At 42.5% G+C, this 6,604-nt stretch overlaps 1 long non-coding RNA gene across 1 annotated transcript in view; it reads right to left on the bottom strand.

Moving 5' to 3' along the window:
• Positions 1-1,127, bottom strand: part of LOC110304298 — an 18,894-nt gene extending 17,767 nt beyond the window's left edge. The window contains exon 1 of the long non-coding RNA XR_002379055.1: positions 951-1,127. This is a non-coding gene — a long non-coding RNA (uncharacterized LOC110304298). The remainder of the gene's footprint in view (positions 1-950) is intronic.
• Between the last annotated feature and the right edge of the window lie 5,477 nt (positions 1,128-6,604).

Here is a 6,604-nt window from a genome sequence, read left to right as displayed (position 1 = left end):
AAAAGATGGCCTAGTCGGCCATCACTGGAAAAAGAGACCCATTGGACACACAAACTTTATATGCCCCAGTACAGGGGAATGCCAGGGCCAAAAAAATGGGAATGGGTGGGTAGGAAAGTGGGGGGGAGGGTATGGGGGACTTTTGGGATAGCATTGGAAATGTAATTGAGGAAAATACGTAATAAAAAATATTAAAAATTTAAAAAGAAAAAAAGAATTATGGTTTGAGACGATGGAAGAGGCAAGAAAAGGACAAAGTGATGTGCAAGAGACAGGATGTTCTGAGTCGAAGGGGAGAGAAGAGAGAGGGAGGGATGTCCAGGACACTTGGGATACAGGAAGAAAGGGGAGTGGACAGGTTGGCTCCCTGATGGTGTTTGAAGCAGATGAAAAAGAGAGAAGGAGACAAGGGAGGGAAGGAGACAGATGGGAGGAGAGGAAAGGAAGGGAAAGGCATGTTTAAATATGAGATACCTAAATGGACCTGGGACTTTTGTAATAGCCTGGGAATGAAACAAGAAGGAGCTTTTCAGTTTGCTGGGGCCCACGGCAAGGGTCAGAAGGTAGCTAACAGGTTGCCATGACCAGCCCCAGCAAGCCTCCAGTTGAATGAAAAGGAAACACATCAAAGCAAGATGCTGGGCTACTTGCCAAATGCGAGGCGGAGCCCGCGCATCTGTTTAGGAGCCTTGGTGCCAAATCCGCACTGCAATCAGGTGTGCTACCCCAGAGCCACGGAAGAGTCCCTTCTGTGCCAAGTTGGGGGTGAGCCACAAGGACAACAGCCCCCATGATAATCTTAAAAGAGCCCTTCAAACAGGACACCTCTCCTCCCAGACTCCAACACCTGGCCCGGGCTGTTGTTTTATAATCAGCCACAGTGGGAAGAAGGGAAAAGAATTCAGCTGTGCAGCTTTGAAGGTTCTGCTAAGCGGACTGAATTAAGTTACCTGTGACGGGAGAGAGCAGAGCTCAAACGGAAGTCACGAAACTAATTTCTGTCTGTGTGGCCTCTTGTCCCACATTCAATCCGAAACCGTACACCTTGAGATTGCAGTCAGACTCAAGATGGCCTAGAGTGAGAATCGAGACAAAATGCTCAGGCCCTGGAATTTTCCTTGTGTTTTCATGTTCCCTTTTACGCTTGGATGGCAATTTTAAAAATACAAAATTGTGAAGTGTGTGTGTGTGTGCATGAGTGTGTATGTGTTTGTGTGAGTGTGTATATGTGTTGATTTCAGTTGTTTTCTCACTCAATAAAAATACCTTTCTCCCATTCCTTTCTTCTTAATTGTCTCAACATTAAAGGTGCTTGCATCACTGTGCTCCTTTAAAAATGAAATATTTATTTAAAATACATTTATTTATTTAAAATTTATGTTTATATTAATTTAATATTTATTATATTAATTTTTAAATACTAGTATTCCTTTAAAGGCAACGACTTACTTATTTATTTTTATGTATGTGCATATGTGTGATCCTACTTAATTATGTGGGAACCATACACATTTAAGAGGACCTCAGATCCCCTGGAACTAGATTTACAAGTGATTCTGAGCAGCCATGTAGGAGGTGCAATCATTATTTTATTTTATGTGTAAGGGTGTTTTGCCTGTATGTAGCATGTACACCAAATGTGTGCAGTTTCCACAGGAACTAGAAAAGGGCTTGGATCACTTAAACTGGAGTTAGGAATGGTTGTAAGCCACTTGAGAAGTTTCTAGGTCCCCAGGAGACATTTTCATTTCCCGGAATATTTGAGAGATAAACACTATAATAACTCAAAACCCTACGATGGCCTTCCTCCTCCGTGACATTGAGGAGCTCGGACCCCAGGCTCTTTACATTCAAGGAATATTCTGTCTATACAACCAAGAAAGTTGAACAACCTGACAGCTCCTTGAAGTGACAGTACAGAAGCACCTTCATTTGAAACTGCTGTGTCTATTTCACTCCATTGTCTTTATATGACAGGGGAAAGGGGACAGTAATCAGTACCCTGCCTCAAACTGCTCCTAAGGCTACATCCTTCCTCCCAACGCCTGGCAAGATCCCTCTGAGTGGGAACTCCCTCCCTAAAGTGCATACTGTCGCTGCACTGAAGGAGATGAGGGGAAATCAAGAGTTAGAATGGGTGCCACATCATTTTCTTTCCCACCCACAACTTGTAGTTTATATTTACATCTGTGTGTTGGGATGCCAAGGAGGTAAGCACTTTTCCGATCAGGGAAGTCTGTAGAAGTTCTTGTTTATGGCTTCCACACAGTTCCCAGTGCCGCACATTTTAGCTTTCATATCTTTCCAAGAGGTTCCTCCCACTATCTTGGCAGTGGAGGAACTTGCAGGAGGCCTGTTCTCCATCCCCATAACTGCTGCCCCACCCCCCATAGGCCCAGTCTTGCTGAAGCACTGGCTACTCCCTAGAACCCCTTCCCTCACTACATGCCCACCCTGAGTCTAGGTCCATCACCCCCAAAGCAATGGATGCAATGATTAGTGCGACAGGAATGGGGTGGTGGCCCCACCCAGACTAACTTGGATTGGGCCGATCTCTTCATCTCAGAGTGAACATCTGTTTGCTTAGACCTTTTAAAACCCCATCTTTTACTTACCTAACTAAATGGCTCTAGCTGCCCCAGCCCAACCCCATCACTTACCAATATTCCATTGTGTTGGTTTTGTTTTGTTGGGTTTTTAAGACAGTCTCGTGTAGCCCAGGCTGCCCTCTATCTTACTTTGTAGCCAAGAATGACCTTGAACTTCAGATTCTTCTGCTTGTAGCTTTCAAATGCTGGAATTACAGGCATCTAACATGCTGATTTTATGAAATGCTGAGGATAAAATCCAATTCAGGGTTTCCTACATGTTATGCAGGTGCTCTACCAACTGAGCAATGACACAGAGGTATCTGACTCTTGACACTCCAGTGTGATGGTTTGGGTGTGACATGTCACCACACTGGCTCATGCAATTGAAGCCTTGCTTGACCCTCCCCCCCCATCCCCAAGCTGGTGGAGATCAAAGAAGGTAGCCAGGTAGACAGTAAGGCTGCCATATCTTACAACCCATATCAGTCACTAGGTAAATTCTAGAATCCTTAACCAGGTGGATCTCAAAGGATACACTATGCAATAAATGATTATGTATCACAAACTTCTGTGTTGGAATTTGAAGCCTTCGTGGGATTATATCAAAAAAAAGTGGAGACTTGGGGAATGATCGTATTATGGAATACAGACCTCATGAATGAGATTAACATTTGCTTTAAAATACACTGAGGGGTAATTCCTTAGGAAGAAATTAGATAAGGCACCCCTGGGCAAACCGGGACCCAAGCCAGATGCTAAGGACCGACTTGACCTTGAACTCACCAGCCGTCAGAACTGTAAGAGATATATTCTTGTTCTTTGTGTCATTCAGTCTACGGCTATCTCCTCCAGAAAGCGGAACTCAGACGAGGCCCCAGACCTCTTTGGAAGCTTTTGATTTTTTGGAAGTCATTGATTTCTATGCCCATTGCTCATAAGTCACAAGAAGAATTTGACACAAATTTTAACCTCAAGGACAGACATGGTGGCAACATGCCTTTAATCCTAGCACACACAAGGCAGAAGCAATTAGCTCCCTATGAGTTTGAGACCAGCCTGGTCTACATAGTGAGTTCAAAGTCAGTGTCAGCTGCAACAGCTAGTAAGATCTCCTCTCAAAAACATTTTTTTTTCTTTTAACTTTAAAACGCATGCAAAATATTTTCTTCAGACAAAGAAAGACCAAGCCTTGGCTGCCATGTGTTTTAATGAAAAATACAGAAAGATTCTCAAAATGGATGTTTCATGCACACCCCTTAGATAAAAGCTAGGGAAAGGCATTAAATCTTAATGGAGAGAGGCAGTTCTGGAGGGGACTGAGATAATATGGACCAGACACATGGCTTTCTGAAGAGCTAACTCAATATCAGGCCTGAGCTCAAAGAATGCAGATGAATGGCTGTTTAACACGAACCTCGCCAGTCTCTTACACACATCAAATGTCTCCCGGCCAGCTTCTGGCAAGCGCTGAATTGGAGCAAACTCATGATGCATTTCCCTGATGCGTTCCTGAAGTGAAGGTGGATCTTCTTTAACCTGCAAAAACCAAAGGCAACCTTCCAGAATGATGGGGATGCCATAGGGATTATGGTAGGAACTTCAGAATAGCCACAGTCAAAATTCATCTGCATGCACCTCCAGGTAGCACAGGCAGCAGCCCGCCCTTAGAGCAACCCTCACCACATCCCTGCCCTGTTCAGCTTTCTTCAGAGACTCCCCATCAGCTTCTAAATAAAATCCACACCCATCAGAGTGAGAGAAAGGGGTCTTCTTAGAAAAAAAAAAAAATAAGTTAGAGCTCTGCCCCATGCTCTAAGCCCAAATACCTTCCAGATGGATGAAAGAGGCAAATGGAAGAAATAAAACCGAAAAGAATCTGGTGGAAAAGACACAGGAATAAGCATTCTCTGATCTGGGTATTGCAGAGATTTATTGAACAGACAAGCAACAGAGAAAAGATGGATAGATTGGACCATATAAAAATTAGAAAGGTCTATATATCACAAAAATGAAACCATGAAACCAAAAGGCAAGTGGCGAATGGGAGAAAATGTTTTACTATGTAATGAAGAGTTAATGTCTTTGAAATGGAAACAGCTCTCTGTAAAATAAAAAGGGGTTATGTGGCCATAGAAAACAATGAGTATACGCCATGAGTTGAAAGTTGGAATGGGAATTCATTGATTTCTTCAACTCCAGATCTCCTGTCCATCCACATAAAGTAGTATTGTAAGTAGAGGGTACCATGGGATGTCCAGCACAGTGCCAGAGGGATCAAGACTTGGCTGCTGGGGTTCTGCTAGAGGGTCTTTCTTGAAAGCCCCTTTCCTTGAGCAAAGCTAGTTGTCTCTCCTTGCTTGTGTCCCTCCAGGCAGAAACCCTTCCTCCTGGTACTGGTCCACCTTGGGGCTACAAAGTATTCAGAGAAACTCTCAAGATGACCCAGGTTACACCATCCTGTCCCTGGCTTGATGGTGCTTGCTCAGTCTTTCTTGGGATGATCGCCCTGCAGATTCCTTGTAATAAAAACACTTCAGGTCAATTTTCCAATGTGAGGCAGGTGTTCAGCTTAACCAGGGGGCCAATGACATGAAAACATGAGCATTAAAATGCCTTCTCACCAAGTAAGTTAAAAAGATATTTTAAAGTGATAATACCCAATAGTTATGACTTTGGAAAAATTGTTATTTTAGTTGTACAAATTTATGGGGTACAGTATGACAATTTCATACATGTATATGATGTATGATGGTTAAATCAAGATAGTGAACATTTCCATCTTGTTACACATGGCTTTATGTTTTTATATAATATGAAATAATTATACATATTTATAGGGTACACCATGATATTTCAATATGAATATATATGCCATGTACTGATCAAATCAGGGTAATAAATATCTCCAGCTCTTTATCAGAACTTTGTGTCTGGCATCTTCTAGCTCTTCTCTTCTACTGATTCACAAAGCAGACAATAGAAAGACAATAACTTACAATACCCAATGCTTCTATAGAAACAGCCTCTCTACTCAATCCAGCAAGATGCAACATGGTGGGACAATTTAGCAGCACATCAGACCAACATGACTATGCATCTCTTATGATGCTTCCAGTTTTAAAGGCTTCCTCTCAAAGAAATATTCTCCAGCTGCATGGCTTCTTTGGCAAATATCCTCAATGGGGGAGATCATACCTGCTGAGAACTTCAATAGCCAAGTTTTTAAAAATTCAATAAATTATGTCGTAGACCTACTGTGGCCACTCTAAAACATATTCTAGAATATAAAGGCACAAGAAAATAATGACAAAGCTCAAGCATTAGTAGATTGTTGGCAAAATAGTAGGTGTGCATGGGCTTCACAACTTATATTGAAGAAGACTGATGGAGTTTGGTCCCACAAAGTCCTCCAAAGGCTCATGTCTTAAAGACTTGGTCCCTTCTTAGTACTATTGACACAAGGTGGAACCTTTTAGAGGCTTGATCTACAGAGAGGTCATGGTCTCTTTTGCTTCCGTGCCATGGGCAGGTAATCAGCTTCTTCTGTGCAAGTTCTCCCACCATGACATGCTCCTACCATAATGTCCATGCTATGCCCCTACTACAATATTCATAATGTGCTCCTTTCATGATGTCTGTGATGTGCCCCTACCATGATGCTATAATGTGCCTCTACTAGATATCCAGGATGTACCTCTACCATTATGTCCTTGTTGTATCTCTACCATGATGTCCAAGATGTGTCTCTGCCTTGATGCCCATGACATACCTTTACCATGATGTCTATGGTGCTCTCTGCTTTGTTGCCCATGATGTACCCCTACCATTAAGGTGGAGGTCATTCATGAAAAAAAGATAGTGCTTCCTACTTCTTTTAAGGCTAATCTGTCTAAGAAAATAGTACTGCTATCTTACCAATAGGCAGCAGTCTACCCTCAGAGTTAATATGCATTGTTAAATATTGACCCTGGATCTTTTCCTGTTCAACCATATATGAGAAGGTAAAAATAGCC

Source organism: Mus caroli, chromosome 11 (assembly GCF_900094665.2).
Source record: "Mus caroli chromosome 11, CAROLI_EIJ_v1.1, whole genome shotgun sequence".
Classification (NCBI taxonomy): domain Eukaryota; kingdom Metazoa; phylum Chordata; class Mammalia; order Rodentia; family Muridae; genus Mus; species Mus caroli.
Note: the sequence above shows the minus strand (reverse complement) of the source record. Positions and strands in the feature narration are given on the sequence as shown.